Source organism: Canis lupus, chromosome 13 (genome assembly GCF_011100685.1).
Source record: "Canis lupus familiaris isolate Mischka breed German Shepherd chromosome 13, alternate assembly UU_Cfam_GSD_1.0, whole genome shotgun sequence".
NCBI lineage: Eukaryota > Metazoa > Chordata > Mammalia > Carnivora > Canidae > Canis > Canis lupus.
This window is the reverse complement of record NC_049234.1, coordinates 50,959,573-50,981,490: the sequence shown is the minus strand read 5'-3', so window position 1 is coordinate 50,981,490 and position 21,918 is coordinate 50,959,573. Positions and strand designations below refer to the sequence as shown.

The 21,918-nt window shown below is 33.3% G+C and overlaps 1 pseudogene; it reads right to left on the bottom strand.

The window, feature by feature from the left end:
• Positions 1–19,525: 19,525 nt before the first annotated feature.
• LOC100683616 lies at positions 19,526–19,816 on the bottom strand (annotated as a pseudogene).
• Between the last annotated feature and the right edge of the window lie 2,102 nt (positions 19,817–21,918).

The window sequence follows — 21,918 nt, the reverse complement described above, 5'->3', positions numbered from 1 at the left end:
CCCTTTGAATTAGTATATTTGTATTTTTGGGGGGAACACCTAAAAGTTCAATTGCTGGATTAGAGGGTAGTTCTATTTTTAGCTTTTTGAGGAACTACCATACTGTCTTCCACAGTGGCTGCACCAGTTTGCATTCCTGCCAACAGTGTAAGAGGGTTCCCTTTCCTCCACATCCTCACCAGTCAATACTTGTTGTTTCTTGTATTGTTGATTTCAGCCATTCTGATAGGTTTGAGGTGATATCTCATTGTAGTTTTGATTTTTATTTCCCTGATGATCGTTGAGGTTGAGCATCTTTTCATGTGTCTGTTGACCATCTGTATGTCTTCTTTGGAAAAATGTCTGTTCATGTCTTCTGCCTATATTTTAGTTGTATTATTTGTTTTTGGGGTGTTGAGTTTGTAAGTTCTTTATAGATTTTGGATACTAACCCTTCATCAGATATGTCATTTATAAATATCTTCTCCCTTTCTGTAGGTTGCCTTTTAGTTTTGTTGATTGTTTCCTTCACTTTATCTTGATGAAATCCCAATAGCTTATTTTTGCTTTTGTTTCCCTTGCCTCAAGAGATATATCTAGAAAGAAGTTTTTACAGTCCACGTCAAAAAGGTGACAGCCTGTGTTCTCCTCTAGGATTTTTATGGTTTCATGTCTCACATTTAGGTCTTTCATCCATTTTGAATTTATTTTTCTGCATAGTATAAGAAAGTCGATCATTTCTTTGTTTTGCATGTTACTGTCCAGTTTTCCAAACATCATTTGTTGAAGAGACTTTTTCCCATTAGATATACTTTCCTACTTTGTCAAAGGTTAATATATAGCTATGGGTTCATTTCTGGGTTTCCTTTTTTTTAATTTAAATTCAATTATCCAACATATAGTACAACATTAGTTTTAGATATAGTTTTCAATAACTCATCAGTTGCATTTAACACCCAGTGCTCATCACATCACATTTAATTCTAGGTGTCTTATGGTTTTTGGTGGAATTATTAGTGAGATTGATTCCTTAATTTCTCTTTCTGTTACTTTGTTATTGATATGTAGAAATGCAACTGATTTCTGTACGTTGATTTTGTATCATGTGACTTTACTGAATTTGTCTATAAATTCTAGCAATTTTTTGACAGTCTTTCAGGTTTTTAAACCTGAGAGAGATATGTCATTTGCAAATATCTCCTTCCATTCTATAGTTTGTCTTTTAGTTTTGTTGATCGTTTCTTTCACTGTGCAGAAACATCTTATCTTGATGAAGATCATATTATCATATGATCTGTATCATATTATCTGCAAATCATGAAAGTTTTACTTCTTTGTCAATTTGAATGTCTTATTGTTTTGTAGTCTGATTACTAGGACTTGCAGTACTATTTAAATAATGTTGGTGAGAGTAGTATCATTAAAGAGAAATTTAAAACTAGCATAATATAAATTATTCACTTATTGATTTCATTATAAATTTCACATAATGTTTATTCTATAGTATATAGGGCAATCACAATAGCTATCACATAAAATATTAAAACTGCAAATTATATATAGGACCAACTTTCATATTAAATTTGGGCAAAAAAATTGAAGTAAACTGAAATTTTACCTTGTAGTGTACAGATTACAAAGGTCCAATATGAAATTCTCTCTCTCTCTCTCACACACACACACACACACACACAAATTGTTGTGAATACTCATAGTAAATATTTTATTATACAGCTAGGATTTACCATCTATATTCTGTGACATTGAATTACATTGATGAGATATGGAATTGTTAAAATATAGGGTTTTTGAACTTATACATTTCAATGAGAGGAAAGTGGCAGTTGTACAACAATACAACATAGTTCTCTGAAACAAGCTTCAGGGTAGCCTACAAAAAAACAGTGCCTACTTCCCCATTTCTAAAGTTAAATAAGCATTTCTAACTTGCAAAATTACCCTAGTAAGACTGCTACAGAATGTGTGTATGTATGTGTGCTTATGTATCTCTGCATGTATCTGTTTTGAGGCTGCCTGCCATACAAATTGCATGAGAAATTAGGAAAGAAAATTAAACAACTGAGAAGTAGAGATATCCATTAATATGAAAAAAGTATTTCTCCTACACACAGGAGATAAAAATTTGAAATAAACTTTTACATTTTGGGAGGAAAAGCTTCAAGAATTCAAGTTATTTTTAATAAAAAAATAAGAAAGACTGTGTACAATTTTATTGAGCTTGAACCTAGAGATAGAAATTAAATATTGAGGGACTCCTGGGCAGCTCAGTGGTTGAGCAACTGCCTTGGCTCAGGGCATGATCCCAGGGTCCTGGGATCAAGTCCTGGATTGGGCTCCCAGCAAGGAGCTTGCTTCTCCCTCTTCCTATGTCTCTGCCTCTCTCTATGTGTCTCTCATGAATAAAAATAAACAAAATCCTTTTTAAAAAACAAATTATTGAATGTCATAAAAATAAATTATCTTAAGATCACATAAATACACAGATGACATTAGTTGATTGATTGATAGAGAAAGATATAGACAAGTAGGTATTCTTTAATGAAGAAGCAATCTTCTTAATTGTAGAAAGACAGTTACATATATTGGATAGCACACACAACCATGTGTTCAGAAGCTGGAATTCAAAGAGTAATTTATCTAGTCCGAATATCAGTTTAGTATAAAATAATGCAGTTAGACTAAAAGTCTCTAAGTTCCTCTCCAACTGTTAAATTCTACGAATAAAGTCCACTATATCTATAATGAGAAGTGAAAATTCATCACTGGAATCTTATGTGATCATATGAGATTCATAAACTTATGTTTGGATAAGTTACAATAAAAAAAATCAAAGGATTGCTCATTCCTTTCTTTCATCTACTTTTTTGCTTCTTCTTCCAACATGGTCATTCATTAATCAAATAGTACAAAATCCTGTTCACTGATTGAGCCACACTACAAACAAGGAATTATGCCCATAGATGTGGCCCCTTTCGTCTGCTTATTTTCATGTGTTATGGTAAGGAAGCAGAGCCAGGGATCCTTGATCCCTATTCAACTTTTTCCCTGTTCTTCTTATTAAAGACCACTCAAGTGCTTGACAGATTTCACCATGTGGAATATGGTGAACATTTGAGAAAGAAATTAGAATTGTATAAATATTCTGTTCCCTCTTGGTCTGTAGGTAATAAATGCCATGTGCTCCAATCTATCTTTGACCAATAAACTCTTGTGATAGCCAGCGATGTTGCAGCCGAAGAGGTGATATTTCATTTCTTCTGTACTACTCTTTTTAGTAGGTCAACATCCTTCAAATCCTCATGAGTAGAAGGGAAGAAAAGATTCAAAAACATTCTAATCCATAGTTTTTCAATATCTTCCTTTTAACAAAGCCTCCCCTTAATTCATTACACCACTGTGTAGTCCTTGTTTCATGTGGCCAGCAGACCAACTCAGTCACCACTCTGTGACTACAGGGCCTAGCAGGGGAACCAGTCCGGTGCAATCACAGTGCAGCTAACCATATCCATTTGTTCATGGGAGGCATGTGAGTCAAGGTAGGTCAGGGTCCTTCTCCACAAGCAAGAGCTCCCCTCCACAGACACTAAATAAGGTAGATGTAACTCTGGGAATTGACTGTCAAGTTCACTTTCTACATCAGATGAGATTCTATCCAAGTTGAGGATTGAACGAACACATGAGAGTCGTTCAGAGAGAGTAAATGTCTTGGAAAGAATGGGTCACTTAGAATACCCAGAAGCATAGTGGTGTCTGTTCCTCTTCTTTTGATTAAGTAAAGTACATGAACATCATTTTAGTACATATCCTTTTTATTTAAGTTAGTTCAAATCATGCTTTGGAAACTTGTGTCCAGAAGAATGTTGCATTTGCTGAAAATTTAAATATTTGCCATAATTTAAAATTTTCAAAAAATATTTGTCAGCCATTTCATTTTTTAACTTACACCTTCCTATGCTCTAGCATTTTTTTCTAGTGATGATGCTTAAGATTTTTCTTAATTTAATACATTATAAGGTTTTTTAAGTGTGGTATACAAGTAATTAACTCTTTTTCAGTTATATGTATTGAAATTATATCTTCTCAGCCTGTCAACTACTTTTTAATTTGCCTTTGATGATATAATGTTATTTGAAGACTTTCAGTTTCCAGATCTACAAAAAATGTTTTTTCCTTTAATTCTTTCTCACTCTTCTGGCTTATCTTTAGTGATTTGTGTAAATACTGTAGAAAGGAGAACTTTACTCTTTTTATATGTATGTATATATGGGAATATTCCTTTGGTATGGACTTTAAATAAGTGTATGACTTTTGTTTATGAAATAACATTTAAAAATTCTTACAGCCTTCCAGTTATTAGAGTCAGAAATTCCATTTAATTCTTCTCGATCTCAAAAATCCATAGAGTGTTCAGTGAAGAAATATGAAAGTGAATAAATCCACAGAGCTTCACAGAATGGCAGCAGAGAAACATCAGCAGTCAAAAGATTAGAATGAATTTCTGAAAGACAGAAGACTGATGGGAGCACCTTGATGGATATATTAGAATAAAAGGAGCTATCGCTCAGTATATTCAACAGGAAAAGCTGCAGTGAACTAGCAGCAATTTTGCACAGTGCAGCTCCCTAGAGTTAAGAGCTAAGGGAAGAGAGGTTGTGGGAGGAAGGGCAGAAATCATGATGACTGATGGAGAATCAAGCTGAAAGACATGTGCATGTTCAGGCCACCCCCATTCCTATGCATTAGGAAGTGACATTTGCTTCAATGCCAGATATAGATCGAGTGATAGGTTGAGGCAGATCGGTGGCTCCCAGAATCAGGGCTTGTTCACATTAGTCAGAGTGGCCTTGTTTGGTATTTGAATGGGTTTGAATTCTTTCCTATATCCTGCTTCGTGCTTATGACCTGGAAACAACTTAGTAAAATCTCAAAATATCACACACACACACACACACACACACACACACACACACACACCACATACATCTCTCTCATTCAAGGAACAAGCCTATCACAGCAGAGGAAACCCTTGCTAGCCACATAGATAATCTACTAGATCCTTTATGATTACCAGTGACAAATTAAGAATTCGTTGATATCTTAGAAATTCCATAGTTCCCCAAAAAGAGCAAATATGAACAAATGAGACAGCTAATCCTCCAGGAAAAGCAATAAAATTTAGATCAGAGAATGGAGTACAAATAATAAACTACTTCTAATGAATATATCAGTTTAGGTAAGATATTGTTACAATGAAATATAAACAGTCTGTTATGAATTAGGATAATAGTTATCTAAAATTTAAAATATGGTTACTGAGAATTGAATCCAGTAAAGTATTTGAAATGGAAGATTAAAAATTATTTCAGAACATAGAACTAAAATTACAGATAAAAATGGTAGAGAAGATATTGGCAAACCATATTTCTATATCCTTCCATTAGAAGACTTGTGAAATATTTTTTTGAAGTATTTAAAAACCAGAAAGAATGAAAAAAATGGAGGGGAAGAAATTATCAAAGAAATAAAGGAAATTTTCCAGAGGTGAAGAAAAAGACATATGTCCTCAAATTGGAAATGTTCACTTAGTATCAAGAAGATTGATTCTTTCAAGCCCACACTTACTCAGAGATTCCACATAAAAAAATAAATAAATAAATAAGGAAAATTCTCTATAAATTTCCAGGGGGAAAAATAGGTAATCCTTTGTACGGAAATAAGACTCACAATAAACTTTAGATTTCTCACAGCCTCGTTGGAAGCTAGATGACAATATATTCCATCTATAGAGAATGGGCAAAACAAGATGCAGCCAGTTTCCTTCCAATTCATTCTTTCTGAAAAAATAATTAATATATACTGCAAAAAGAAAAGTCACCCAGGAAGTGTCAAACATGGGCTTCAGAAATGAGTAGATAAGACATTCTCATAGTAAGATAAGACATTCTCATAGTAACAACCATTCAACACACCTTAGGAGGAGTCACTATTTATCAGAGCATTTAAGAAACCATTACAGATTGACCTTACCAATTTGAAAAAGGCATATAGTTCTTGAGATAAAACAATAAAATGTAAGCAAAAAATCCAAGAGAAAATACAGAGCTCTAAATAAGGAAGACAGTGCAAAGCAAACTAACATGTGAGATGATTTTGAATAATGAATAAAGTGAGAAAAAGAACATGCTTTGAACCCTTGGGGTTTCCCCTTTTAGATGCAAGTTCAGTGACATATTGCCATGATTCCCCTGGAAATCTATCTGGTTCTGAATAAACGATATTGACATAATTTTAATATGGCATCTCAGCCTTAAGTTTTCAGGGTCACCTGTAGTGAAATCATGGAGGTCTGTAACATTACAGACCTGTAATCATGGAAGTCTGTGAATATTACAGAATGCAACTTTTTTTACATTGGAAAGGAGTACTGACAGATACCCAAGGTAGAGAAGGAAAGGAGGGAGGAGTGAAGGTAAGAGATTCTGAAGTTGATAGGTCAAAAGATGGTTTTAAGTCTATTATTTAAAATTATATAAGTAATTAATAGAACCAAGATTTATTATAAACCATTGAAGAAAAGGGGAGATGAAGGAGTTTAATGAAGCTAATCTTTGATAAATGGAAGCAGATAATGCTTAGAGTTGATCAATCAGGAAATTCTGGCATAAACTTACAATTAATATAATATAGATGACCAAAGAATTGCTAGAATCAGAAACAGTCCAAATTGTATATATGAGAAATGGAATATGGACATGTGTCCTGGAGACAGATATTCAACTATACATCCTTCAGAAAGGGTTAGAAATGTATTTCCCTTGCATCTCCTAATTTCACAATCATAAAAATGAAAATGAAGAGTTTTAGAGAGTTTGTTTTCAAATATTTTTTCTAAAAGATTAAATAATTTATTCTTGCCATATGACTCATTTCAGCATATATAGGTTATATGGAAACATTGTTAATAGGGGGGGCTAAATTTAAATTAATTGAAATATACCCTATTAGAAAATACAATTACTAAAGTATTTTGACTTTTAAATTTTATCTCCTGCATTTATAAAAAAAAAACTATAAGAAATAAGCCATTACAGGTAATGTTAAAAATTCCAATGATAAATCCAATTCATACTGTGGGGTCATTGTACATTTAGTGTGGTTCCAAGGGTTTTCTTTATCAACAGCAATGTTAAGTGTGAATTTCAATTTGAAGTGATAGCAACAAAACATTTAAAAGCTTTCCATCAAAAAAGAAGTGTTTTTATTAGTTTGGAATGAGGGGTGCTGGGTGACTCAGTTGATTAAGCAACTGCCTTTGGCTCAGATCATGATCTCAGGATCTTGGGAGAGAGCCCCACATTGGGCTCTCTGCTCAGCAGAGAGTCTGCTTCTCCCTCTCTGCCCCTCCTCTCTCTTTCTCAAATAAATAATAAAATTCCCGAAATTTTATTTCTCTTCTTTTATTTCTCAAATAAATAATAAAATTATTTCTCAATAAATATTTCTATAAATAATAAATATTTCTCAAAAAAAATTCTCAAATAAATAATAAAATTTCCGAAAAATTCACACAGAAAGAGAGAGAGAGAGAGAGAGGCAGAGACACAGGCAGAGAGAGAAGCAGGCTCCATGTAGGGAGTCTGATGTGGGAGTCTCCTGCAGACTCCAAGATCATGCCCTGGGCCGAAGGCAGACGCTCAACCACTGAGCCATGCAGGCATCCTCTATATATATATATATATAATAGTTTGGAAATGACTTTCAATAATGATTTCAAAAATGATTTTTTCTTAACCACAATATTTTTTCCCTAATCATTCTATCCCATCAACTATTATTTATGTGGTTGTCCCTTAATCAGAAACCTGTTCTGATTAGGTCTATCAGCATGAATATTTTACTGGGCAGCTTGACAATAATCAGAGTCTGCTGCCAGGAAAAAAAAAAAAGAGAGAGAGAGAGAGAGAGAGAAATTGGAAGAGGGAGTACATTATTATCTGTTTCAGTAACTGAATTCCAGAAGTGCCTGAACTCAGGAACCAGGAGTAAAACCTGAAGTTTTTAGAAAGCCTTCCAAAACTGATTGCAACTCATGTTGTTATTGTTGGTGCTGTTGCTTATCTAATACATATATCAAAGATCATCTACAGTACACTGCCCTAGCATTAGAGCTGCTCCCTCCACATCAGAAAATTTGATTAGGAGTTTAGAAATGAACTTGGTGCCACCTGACTTTGAGTAAAATCTGTAAGCATATTGGTTAAAAACAGAGGCTCAATCAGACTGCTCACTCCACTGCTTACTGACTATAAATGATTATCTCTGTGCCTCTGCTCCTTCATCTATAAGATAAAGAATAGTCTACTTATAGCTTGGTGATACTATAGGGAATAAACAGATGATACATGAAAAGCCCTTGAAATAGTGTCTGACAGAGTTGATGTTTACTGTAATTATATCTGCTCCTTACAGAAACTCATACAAAGTAGATTCACAGAGGATCACTAAATTCTACAGCAATCTCTACTCGATTCAGAGCAGGGCCCTATGTGATTATTCTAAATCTCTACTCTCTCATGTGGTTGGACATACAAGAAGAACATACTGAACTTCAGGGAAAATAAAAATGAATATAATTGCCATTTATGTGAATACTATGTTCTAATGAAATTGTAAATTATACTGATGTACAAGTGGCTTTACAAAACAAATGCCATGTCTTATTTATGCAAAATCTGGTGAGGTTCAATAACTTTAAAGGGTAGTTTTTTTTACTAAGTGGTATCTTGGGAGATCTGCCTAGTTTTGTACTATGATTTCTTCAATACGAAGTATAGCTTTGGAAAAGATAGAAGGTTGTAGAAGGACTTTACACAGCCTCATTCCTAAGGTGGCTAGACTGGGAAGGATAGTTTTCCATGTGTCCAGATAGGAGAGGTCAACCAGATAAGCCTGAAATGACTATAATATATGCTCTTTAATTAGTTTCTGAAGAGTTCCAAATCAATGGTCAGATTTTATCCTATTTATATCTCACTCTCTTCTTTTCCCTCCTCAAAATAATTAGCTCATTATAGATAGGAATAGAAGTTAGGTACAGGTATATACATTGCCAAAGAAAACAGTTATTGCTAGTAGGTCTTAATGTCATAATCCTTTTTTTTTTTTACTTTCACAAACCATTCTGCAATTTGAAAGTATATTCAAATAATTGTACAAATTTTAAACAAATGCTTACTCAAGCAAACCATCTGTCCTATTAAATGAGATTTTTATTTCTTTTTTTCCTAAAAATTATCTCTCAACTGTAACTTTCCTCCTATTATCTAATGAACATGAATTGGACATTTTGTGTGTATAGTTGATGTTAAATGGTTTAATGAAATAATCAAAACTCTCTCTAGAAGAATGTATTCAGAAGATTTCCTTGGCAAGATGACTAACTGAAGCTATAAAATTTTAATGATGAATTTAATAAGATAAGGAATTTATGTGGTCTGTGGATACAATTCAGGGCAGCTTCATATCAGCAATGCAGAACCACATCTACTAGGACTCTTGCTAAAATAAGCTGACATATTTTCCAGAGTCCCTAACAAGTAAGAAAGAGGCCATATGGAAATATTTTCTCCATCTTATTTTTTTCTTTACATAATAAACTGTAAACTTGAACAAGGATCTCATTCTCATTGTATCACATAAATATGCTAGAAAAGAACAATATACATGACATTTGGATATATTCTATGTCAACAAGAAACTTTCCTCCTGGATGTGTTCTAAGAACAGAAAGCTCAACTTTGTCTAAATAAATGAGCTACAAACTTCTGTAAAGGCAAATGAACAACAAGAAAATAAAAATAAACAGGAAATAGCAACTAAACAGAAATCCATGGCCATAAATGCTATTTTAAAAAAAAAAGTAGTTTTCTACTGTTCATTCTGCTAGAAATTTTATTTTATTCATTCACATATATATCCATTCAACAAAAACATATGAAATATTTAGTCTGTTTGGTTTCCACAAAATGTGTGTCTTAAAACTAAATGAGAAAGGTCTTACTCTTGGGGGACCTGCAGATTCTAGTATGCGACATCTATGTTTTGAGTTTTTGAGTGTATCACTCTTCTAGGACCTACATTATAAATGCCTGAAAAAGTATCTGAATACATAAAGAGTTTAGAGAAATTTTTAAAATATTTTGTTTTTTTCTTTTTTTTAGAGTGAGAGAGCACACAGGTGCATGTGGTGGGGGTGGAGAGACAGAAGGAGGGGGGAGAGAGCAAATCCTAAGCAGGTTCCACACCCATTGTGGAACCCTACACTGGGCTTGATGTCATGATCCTGAGATCATGACCTGAGTGGAAATCAAGAGCCAGACACTTAACCAACTGAACCACCCAAACATCCCAGAGATAATTTTTAAAAATTTTTTAAAGTAATCTCCACACTCAACATAGGGCTTAAACTCATGACCCCAAGATCAAGGGTCCCATGCTTTTCCAACTGAGCCAGCCAGGTGCTAGAGAAATTTTTGAAACAGGATGCCTGGGATGAATATAAGTCTTAAAATGAAATCACATCTGAGAGAAAAGAGGTGTTGATTAAATTTCACATTGAGGTGTAAATGATCTAGTCCCACATTGCATATTTACAGAGAAGACCTGGGAGAAAATCCCAGTACAAGTCAGTGGCATGAAGATTAGTGGCAAAGAAGTGAAATACCAAGAAAAGTTACAAAGAAAGTTGCCTGTGATAAAAAGTATCTGTTATTTCATTGCTTCTCCTTTGGTAGCTGTAATGCAAAAAATGGAAGAGAAGATAGGTCATAAAATGGTAGTACAAATATAATATTGGCAAAAGTGATCACAAAACAGACAGTAAATTAGCAAAGACACCACAAAGGATACATAATTTATGAAATGCAAGGTTAACAATGAATCAGAATTTTCAAACTTGGTCTAAAATTCTGGTATTATAGAGAAAAGAGAGAGTCAATACTGGCATCTCCTCTTTCTTTCATTGATACTAAATGGAATCTAGGGAATATTACTTGATACATATCTTTGGTATTTTTTTAATCTTTCATTTTCTATCCCATTCCTATTCTATTCCTCTTCTCTCATTAGCCCATGTATTAACCCAATATTTATTGAGTGCCTTCCAGTTACCAGGCACTCTTTGGGGAACCGATGATAGATACAACAGTGCCTAGAATTGACAAAGTCCTTCCCTTAGTGTGGATTCAGTCTCCAAGGAGGAGACAGATAATAAACAAATATACAAGCAATATATGAAGTCAAGTGATAAATATAATGAATGAAAACAAAGCAGAGAGCAGGAGAGCAGTGAGTATGATGGTAGCAGTAGATTTTGCTGTTTCTTAGGAATACACAGTGAAAGGTTCTGTAGGTAGGTGACATTTGCACAAAACTGAAGGAAGTGATGGAGCTACCTGGTGAGGTGCCTACAAGAAGAAGAGGTAGTAAAGTGATTTGGATTTTCTGTGTTCACCAAATCAAACCACCAGGAGGGCAGAGATCCTAGAGCTAAATGAACAAGGAAGCTGGTGGTGGGGATTGAGCATAGTGAAAATGTTCCTTTCACAGAAGTACAGAAAGAGTTCCTATAGGGCTACACGCTCTGTTGAACATCCCCTAGTTTTAATCTGAGTGAGGTAGAGATCTGCAGCAGAATAGTGATATGAATTGATTGTTATTTTTTTTAATCCCTCAGTTATTTATGTGTATAGAGAGTGGACCATGGGGGCAATAGTGAAGGCATGTTAGAAGCAACTACAGCTGAAAGAGAATGGTGGACTAGAACAGAGGTTGCAGTGGAAGGACAAATTCTGGATTTTTTTTTTCAAAATATGGAACATAAGAATTTCTGATAGATTGGTTGTGGGGTTTTTAATATCTCACTAATACCTTCCCTTATTTGCACACATACATATCTTATGTTGCCCATTGAAATTCCTATTGCTTCAGTACATCTAATTTAAGTTAGCAAGAAAGGAAAGGGTATTGTATATTATTGATCGTTTCTTTTCAACTCATTAAGGAGTACTTATGGTAAAAAAGTAGGAATGAATGTTAATTTGACTAATCTGAAATTCATAGGCTTTTGTGAGGTGCATTAAAATGAAGTAGAATACTGTGGTAATGTTGGGAGCATATTAAAATGGGAAGGAGTTCTCATACTCTGTCCCATTTTATGAACAAATCAATTAATAGACTCTTCCAGTGTTTATAGGTCAGTTACAGATGCCTCTATAATCATGTGCCATCACAAAATTTACAATAAGGCCTAACAAAAGACATTAAAGAAAAGTGGTTAAGTGAATACACTCTAAAGACAGATGGCCTGTGTTCTAATTCTGGCTCTGCAATTGCCTGGCTTTTGTGACCTTAGCAAAATAACCTCTTTATACATTAGTTTTCTCATCTAGAGACCTGGGGTGATGAGAATAATGACAATTACCTCATACAGCTGTTGTAAGCAGTCAATGAATTAACAAATCACATCCATAACGGGGCCTGACAAATAATAAGTACACATTAAATATGAGTAAGTATTCATTAAGTGATATTCACTATGTGATTAAGTGACTTATTAACATGAATATAGAGACACACATACATATACACCAAAGCTTCATTACAAGTTTAGACCATATTTTCCTTTTACTAAGGATCTTTACTAACATGGTGATCTATGTAACAACTTATATGGCATTTTTTGGATGCTAATAAGCCACTTGAGGGAACTTTAATCCCTGAAATTCCAAGAAACTTAATAGTGTTACTACTATAATATTTGTTGAGAAAAAAGACATTCAAAATGCTTTCCAGAAATAAAGCAATATATATTGATCCAAACACTAATACTATATATCTGCCCTCTTCCAACACTGTCTGAGGTCCTGCTTGAATCAGGTGCATATCACCAACACAAACAGTGTGTTATTAGGATTTGAAATAGACTTCCTTTGGATTAAACTACTGCTGTTTTGTCTTGTACTACTTGAGGACAATGACCATATCTCTTCTTTAAGAAAAAAAAAAAAAAAAAAAAACCACCACTCAAAATTCCACAGAGCATAGCCAGGACTATGAAATCAGAGTGAAATATATTTAAGGCTGTTTTCTTGATCGTTTGAACATCACTTTAAACATGCCAGTATAAAATCATTCTTAATTGTTCTGCAGCAGAAAAATCAGCATTTTAGTGATTTGCAATTTAATTTTGATGAACAACTTTCAGAGTTAAGGAATATTGGTTTCTCTATCATAATCAGTTCTAAATATAAGTGCTCTAATTTAATGGTGTGGATTATGGGGATTTTTTAATCCTCAGAAGCAGAATCTGCATTCTATTTATGTAGAGTCATCCCCCTCTCCCCCATATTCTCACAACATTGGGGATTGAAGAATCGGGCCAATTGTCTGCACCTGTACATCATTTGCACCTGTATCACTGGTAACTCCAGGAAAGGCAGGAACCGGTTGGAGTAATTCTAATGATTTGGATACAGAGGAAAACACTACCACTGGTATATTTTCATTGTCTTTTAAAAATTCTGTTGACATTTTTACCCCTGAACAGTGTTCATTATGGTTGCAAAAGTGTACCAGGCCATTTGTTTTATAGCATAAGAGATTTATTCTACTTTAAAGGCGTTCATCAAAGCATTGTCTTTGGCAACTGAAAATATGTCATGCAGAATTGCATTCTGTTATCAAATGACATTAATCTAAGATCTGAGGTTACCCTGAGGTGAGGAAATAAATTGAAATTGGGAGTGTTGAACATGGCACATAGAGTGATGCTCTACACTGAACTAATAATAAATCTATTTGGGACATTGTTAGTCTTTTAAAATAGTGAAGATTTTTGTGGGCTTTAAAATAAGAGTCAGGGAAGATCAGATTTTAACATATTTGGTAATTTTGGAGCAAGAGAAAAGGAGATGAAAAATAGAAGCAAAAATAGACATTTTCTCCAAATTGTATATCTTTAGAAATATGTCATGTTGTAAGAACTGTTCACTATATCTTTCATAAATGGCTAATTTAAGAGTAAATCTAAAGTTATTACAGTTACTGTGGCAGAGCCAAGTAACAATTATATTTATGATAGTTATAATACTTTCTCACCTATTGCATTTAAAATATACATATATGATGGGAAATAACTAAGAATGATATGGGCTTTTTGTTTTTATTATACCAATATTTTCTGTTAATTAGTCAATGAATTAGAAACCACATTAAAATTGAGGTTGCTTATTTAAGAAGAGCTTGGGATATTTTTGAAAACATGGTTCAGTTATCATTAAAATAGATTAGGAAATATTCTTAGACTCAAACCCTGAGTTAAAAGTCACATCCTTAAGATTTGTCACCTTTAATTAATTTTAACTCCTTAAGTGCTTTCAACTGTTAGTGTATATTATTTAGTCCTGCTTTGTTATGTTCGTATGTTTTCCTTAAGTCTTATCCCTGAATTTCTTATACTTAGCTCTGTTTGTTTAAAAATAAATAATAAATGCAAAATTTATTAGCCTCCCTAGGTTCCCTAGGCATCCTTATTAACAATAGAACGTAGATAGGCTGGTGCAAAACTTTCTACACATATTTATTAAACAACCTAGGACCTGGGGCACCTGGGTGGCATGGTCAGTTAAGCTTCAAACTCTTGGTTTCAGCTTGGATAGTGATCCCTGGATCATGAGATTGAGCCTGCTTCTCCCTCTCCCTCTGCTTGCCACTTTCCCTGTTTGTGTTCTTTCTCTCTCCCTCTCTCTCTCTCTCTCTCTCTCCCCGTCTCTTTCTCTATCAAATAAATAAAATCTTTTAAAATAAATAAAATACAAATAAAAGTAGGGAACTCATAAAATATGCATACACACACAAACAAGGATTAATTTTAAATTTAAAAAAATCTAGGAGTTGGAACTTGATTCTACATGCAATGGAAGCCAGTGAGGAATTTTAAGAAATTGAGTATCAGGTAATATATTTTAAAAAAATCACTCTGGTTATTTTATGTTTATATTAAGTAACCTGATTGTACTATGACCTATTTTGTAATTAACTACATTTAATACTAATGTTGTTTCACTTTGTGCTTTAAATATTCCTTTTCGGTATATTCCTATCACAATATCTGTTACTTTAGTAATTTGTCTATGTCTAGGACAGTGAAATAGATTTATGGAGGTACTTAATGACCTTTAAGTCATGCTTGTCACATTTTCTAGAGATGCCTTTGCCTACAGTACCCCCAAAGTGGCCTGACCATTAAGAAAGAACCAACTGGAACTAATCAGTAATGTGAAAAAGCCTGAAAATGAGCCTGTAACATTGGATTTCAAAATAATGAACAGGCTGAGAGATACAGTAAGAAAGAGGTCTTGAGTGTTAAGTAAGCACACTTCAAATTTAAAAGAAACTAATAGTAATAAGCATGCCTTTGATTAATAACCTGCTTTATCCTACAAAGAGCTTTTGTATTAACTCATTTTATCCTAGCAACCTCTTTATGATATATTTTATCTCTAGTTTAAAATCAGGGAAGGAAAAAGAAAAAGGCTAAATGGCTGCCTGTGTCTTAGGACTTGTAAGTGACTGAGCAAGGCCTTGAACCTAGGTCATCTGATAACAACTCCAGGACTATTTCCATCACTCTACAGAGTGTTCCACAGCTAAGACCTGGAAAATTAAATGTTTCAGATGGATGGAAGCTCTTAAGGAGCCATCTCAATGAGAGGTTGAAGGGAAGTTTATCTCGATTATTTGTAAGATTATTTTAACTATTCACAAACACACACACACACACACACACACACATACACACACACAGACTAAACCAAATGCTATAAACTAGACTATATTATCCCTAGTTCAAGGTATTGTCATGGTGAGCCACTGGTGTTAATGGAAATGCCTATCGAAAGGTATAGATATTTAGGAACAGAAATTGTTGAAAACCAATGATCCAATAATTTCATTCTAGAAAATAATCTTGAATAATTTCTACCTGAAAGTAAGAAGAAATGTGGTCAAATAGATTAATATAAATGCCACGCTGTTCACTGAGTAGATCAAGTATGAAATAAGCTTGTGTGGAAGATGAACAAAAGTCATACCATAGAATAAAAACAACAGGATTTTGTGGTTCTGAATGAAGAGTGTCAGAAAGATTTAGACTTAGAATAGATGGAGACATATAAAATGAAACAGCAAACAAAGGAGATAGTTAACAAAGAAACAAAACTTCACTTTTAATTATAAGAGAAAACATACTCCTTAGTTAAAAAGTTGAAAAAATACAAAGAACCGCAGAAAAGAAATTAAAAATTACCAAGAACCTCATAACCCAGAGATAAGCATTACTAGCATTATAGAACATTCTCTTATATTATATACACATTGTTTGAATATATTTATTGTTTTTCAGAGAGACTGAGCATGTCTTATACTCTCACCATAAGTATTCATTAATACTTCTGCTAACAATAATAATAATTTTCCCTGTGGTCTTCCTCTCTACAAAGATATGCTACTAAGTCCTTTATGTGCATTATCTTATTTAATTATTTTTAATTGAAATATATTATATTGAAATATATATTGAATTACATATAACATTATGTAAGCTTAAGGTATATAACATGTTTATTTGATACATTTATATATTGCTATATGATCACCACTGTAGAATTAGCTAACATCTGTATCACATCACAAAATTGACATTTAATTCTTTTAAATGACTCAGTGCTCTTTTTCTATCTTTAGAATAATAGTGCTTTTTGAAACTCTACTTGTCTGAGCTCATTTTAGCTTAACAATATAACCCTTTTCCTGGCATATCTAAAAGAATTATTTAATGCTAATTTTTTTAAAAAGTAATTAGCGGACCTTTGCACATGATTAGCATTTAGGGAGGAGTGTTAACAGATGATGCAGAAAAGCAGTCAAGATGGTAGGTTTATTCTGTAAATCTTCAGGAAAATTATGAATTTTGTTTATGTAAAAATATTTTATTTTTTTAAAGATTTTATTTATTTATTCATGAGAGACATATGCATACAGGCAGAAGGAGAAATAGGCTCCATGCAGGGAGCCCGATGCGGGACTTGATCCTGAGACTCCAGGATCATACCCTGGGTGGAAGGCAGAGGCCAAACCGTTGAGCCACCCAGGGATCCCCTGTAAAAATATTTTAAAAGCTACAATTTAACATAAAATTATGAAACCACTGTTACTACCATTAGTATAATTTTTAGTTATTAATATATAAAAGTCAGATTTCAGATTTTTTTTTGTTTTTAATTTTATTTTAGAGAGAGAGAGTGAGAGCACAAGTGGGGAAGGAGGGCAGAGGGAGAGAGAGAGAGAGAGAAATCTCAGGAGGCTTCACGCCCAGTAGAACCTGAAGCGAGTCTCGATTCTCAGGATAGGTTTGGTTCAATCTAAGAAGTTTGAGGAGTGAAAATTGTATCATAAGAAATTGACATGTTTGTGTTATTTGAGATGCTTATTCTTGAAAAAATAAAAAGGATAAATATTAGAAATATTTTGGAAAAGCCTATGAAAAATCCAGTGAAATAGTGTCAGAGTTGTTGCCTACATAAATTAAGAACTGAATGGCTAAATGGAAAATGATATGTTAAAAAATGAAATGATGCTGAGAGTCTAAGCGTATCAATGGTATTAACAAAAACATAATATTAGAAAGAAGAGCAAATTGACTGGGGTATATATTTGGTTTGATTTGAAATGACACAGATGACAACTAGCCTGCCCTTAGATATTTCAATCAAAATGTCAGGAATATGTAAGTATATGCAACAAGGGCTATTTATTCCTTTGGATAAAAAGTAGTGAGGGGTACAGGTAATTTTTGTCAATTGTGCTTAATTCTGTGTTTTAGCTTCTGTTGATATAATTTTACAGAAAATATTTCCATCCTATCCATGCTCACTGTGTGGACACAATTATAAAATTCCCTGCATATTAAAATTTCTGGCATATTATCAACTACTGAAAGGAAAACTATGAAGAAAAGAACTACCAAACTTACATATACATGATGTTCAACAAATACACTCCCCTTGAATGTAGGTTGGACACAGTGACTTTCAACAAATAAAATATAGAAAAAGATAGATTATGTCACTTTTTGAGATTAGATAACAAAAAGATTTATTTCCTCTCTTGCTCTGAGAAAAGCCAACTGTCATGTTAAACCTACCCTATGGAGAATCCACTAAGCAAGAAACTAAAGGAAATCTCTTGCCAACAATCTGTGAGAAACTGAAAATTTCAGTCCAAGAGCCCATGAGAAAGTGAATGCTTTCAAAATTAACTTGAAAATAAAATTGACTTGAATGACTTCACTCATTCAAACTTTCAGATGAGACCATAGCCCCTACTGACATTTTGATTGCAGCCTTGTGAGAGAGCTTGAGGCCAAGGCATCCAGCTGACACAAACCTGATATCTGACCCATAGCATACTGAACTTAATGTTTACTGCTTTACCTACTAGACTTGTGAATGCTGTGTTTAACAGCAATATATAATAACTAAAACATGTTTAGAGGTAAGCTTCTTCTATTCTGTAGAATAAATACTTCACAGACCAAACATATAAATGTCATCCTGACACTGAGCAAAATACAGATATGCGATTATCTCATAATTCCACTGCATCTACTTTTGGTAATTTACATAAATTATCTCTTGGGAATGAAACCAGTCAAGCCTTGCTATATCATATAACAAGTACTAGCTTATCAAGACTTTTTCCCCTAGAAGACTTAGTCTGCTTCATAAGGTTTTCTGAAAAATCTCTGGACACAATCAGATTTTTCTGAGGATTTAGAGAGATAAAAAAACATTTACACAGTAGAAGTTTCAGCAACATAGACACAAACATTATTGATTCTATTTTCAAAAAGTTCTGAGCTGTCTCTCTTCCCCAAGCTTCGGACTCCTACCATGTTTTTTTTTTTTTTTTTTTTTTTTTCAACTTCTTTCTCCTATGTTGATCCACTCTGATCATTTTAATCTTTTTTTACCCACCCTAAAATTATTCTTCATTTATTTTTAGAGCCAATTTGTTTTGATTACTTTCTTCCCACAAATTTAGGCCTTCCTTTTCTTATTCTCCATTCACAGGTTTCCTATAAGTGTATTTTCTAAAGGAGAAAAATTTCTTCCAGATGACTAACTCCATTGACAAGTTGTTAAGATAATTGTTGGGTTTTTCCCAGGAACATTGGATTTGAGGTCTCAACCAGCAACTAACATATCATGTTTATATCTTAGCAAAGATTGGTGATATTGGATAAAGTCATCCTTCAGGGAAAGGACATCTTCAAAAAAAGCAGATTTTTTTTTTTTTTGGATACCATTAATTATAAAAGAGAGACATGAAAATTATTTACATAATGGAAGATTTCACAATTTCACTGGAATGGGCAGCTTCACTTCATGCCATTTTAATAACGATTTCAGTCCACATACATTCTGAGAATGTCACCATGTCTAAATAAGGAATAATACTTGTCTTCTAGAACTACTTTGGTGCCTTCATATTCTGCGAGAACTTTATCTCCAACTTTCACACTAATTGGTTGAATCTCTGCACCTTTTCCTTTAGAACCTGATCCAACAACTACTACTGTTGCTTGCAACACTTATTCTTGAGATTTTTATGAAAGCATAATACCTCTTTTGGTTACAGTTTCAACCAAAATTCGGTCAAAGAGGGGAAGAAATTTTCCAAACACTTGCCCTGCCATGACTCCAGCCTCTGCAGTTTGACCCTGCTCTGGAGCTGTCACCACCGCCACGAGAAGCTTTTTTTTTAGCCACAGCAAAAGGAAACCTACTGATGGTATGGAAAGAGCTCCCAACCAAATTCACTTAGTTTAAGACATCCTGTTCACAGTCAATTAGGTACACCCCACCCCCACCCCTGCCAGTGTGACACTAAAAATAAACTTCCTAAAAACAACTTTAGAAGCCATCTCACAGTATAGTACCACTTAGTGGGTAAAATACTTCTGAATCGACTGTACATTTTATTGAAAATTAAGAAGAAAGAGCTCTTTTGAATCTATCTGAGCCAGAGGGATGAACTCAAGATATTTTGTAAAATAATGTGATAAAATCATTTTAAAAAATTGCATTTTTGGCTTTTAGCCCACATAGAGTAACAGATCAGATATTCTCTTCCTTCCCAAAACATCCAAAAATATACAAATATATAAAACAGTAGTTAAAATAGTTAAAAATAGTTAAAATCCACAATGTCTTGAATCCAGTAAATTACTGGGCATTAAAAAGAAGCAGGGAAATCTGATGCAGTAAGGAAAAAAAATCTGTCAATCTTAAACTAGATCTCTCTGATAAAGATCCTCATATTAGCAGAAAAGAACATTAAAACAGTTACTATAACTATATTGCATAAATTCAAATGCTAAATAAACACTTAAGATATGTAAAAAATATCATCCAAATAAAAATTCTAGAAATTAAAACTAATATTTGTGATAAAAAATATAGAGATGAGATAAAAGGAAGGATAGTACAGAAGGTCAGTGAATTTGAAGAAGGAGAAATAGAAACTAAAAATAAAACATGTGGAAATTAATAAAAATTAAATATATGAACTTTAAAAATAGAAAGAAAGAGGGACACCTGGCTGGTTCAGTCAGTTCAGCATCTGCCTTCAGCTCAGGTCATGATTTCAGGGTCCTAGGATCCAGCCCCACATCGTGCTCCCTGATCAAGCAAGGAGTCTGCCTCTCCCTCTCCTTCTGATCCTCCCCACTGCAGGTACTCTCTCTCTCTCTCTCTCAGATGAATAAATAAAAAAATATTTTAAAAAATTAAAATTGAAAATTATAAAAGAAAGAGCAAAGAATAGGTAAGCTGTAGGGAAACTTGAAGTATCTCAATATACACAAAACAGAAGCCATTCAGAAGAGAACATAGAAGGGGCAAGATTTAAAAACGAATAATAATAATCGAAGGGAAAATGGACATTTTCCAAATTTGATTAAAGCTATAAATTTCTTGTAGGTCACTGAGCTCCAAGCATAAGGAAAGTAAAGAAAACTATGAAATCAGTAATAAAGATAAAACTTTAAATTTACTCAGTGTAGAAAACAAGATAAAAACTAAGATAAGATGATAGAATATTTCTCATTAGAAAAAAAAATGCAAGTTAGAGGCAGTACAGCAATATCTTTAGAGCACTGAAAAAAAAAAAACTCAACTCAATCTATACCAAGAGAAAATACCTTTACAAAAGGAAGGTTAAATAGGACTATTTCAAACATACACAAAGAATTCCTCACCACACTTCAAGAAATATTTTAAAAATTATTCAAGCAGAGGAAAAGTATACTAGATGGAAATATGGATTTACACACACAAAAAATGAAGACCACAAAAAATGGTATGCATTTAGGCAAATGTGTAAGATATTTTCTTATTACTTAAATCTCTTTTAAAGATAATTGACTGCTTAAGTAAAAATATTCATGCAGTGCACAGTTTATAAAGCTCAGGAAGGGAGAAATGTAAATTTATTACTAGAGTATAAAGTTATAAGCTATTCATGAATGGTATAAGATCACTTAAAGTATGATAAATGAAAAAATGTATATTATTAACCATAAAGTAACCACTAAAATAATCAGTGATAGCTAATAAATCACAAAGGAAAGAAAATGAAATCATAAAAAAAAATTAACTAATCCAAAATGATGCAGAAAAAAAAGAAGCTAACAAATAAAAAACAGCAAGAAGATAGACTTCAACTTCATCATAAAAGTAATCAAGTAAAAAAAAAGTAATCAAGTAAATATAAATGAACAAACACAAATAAAAAGCA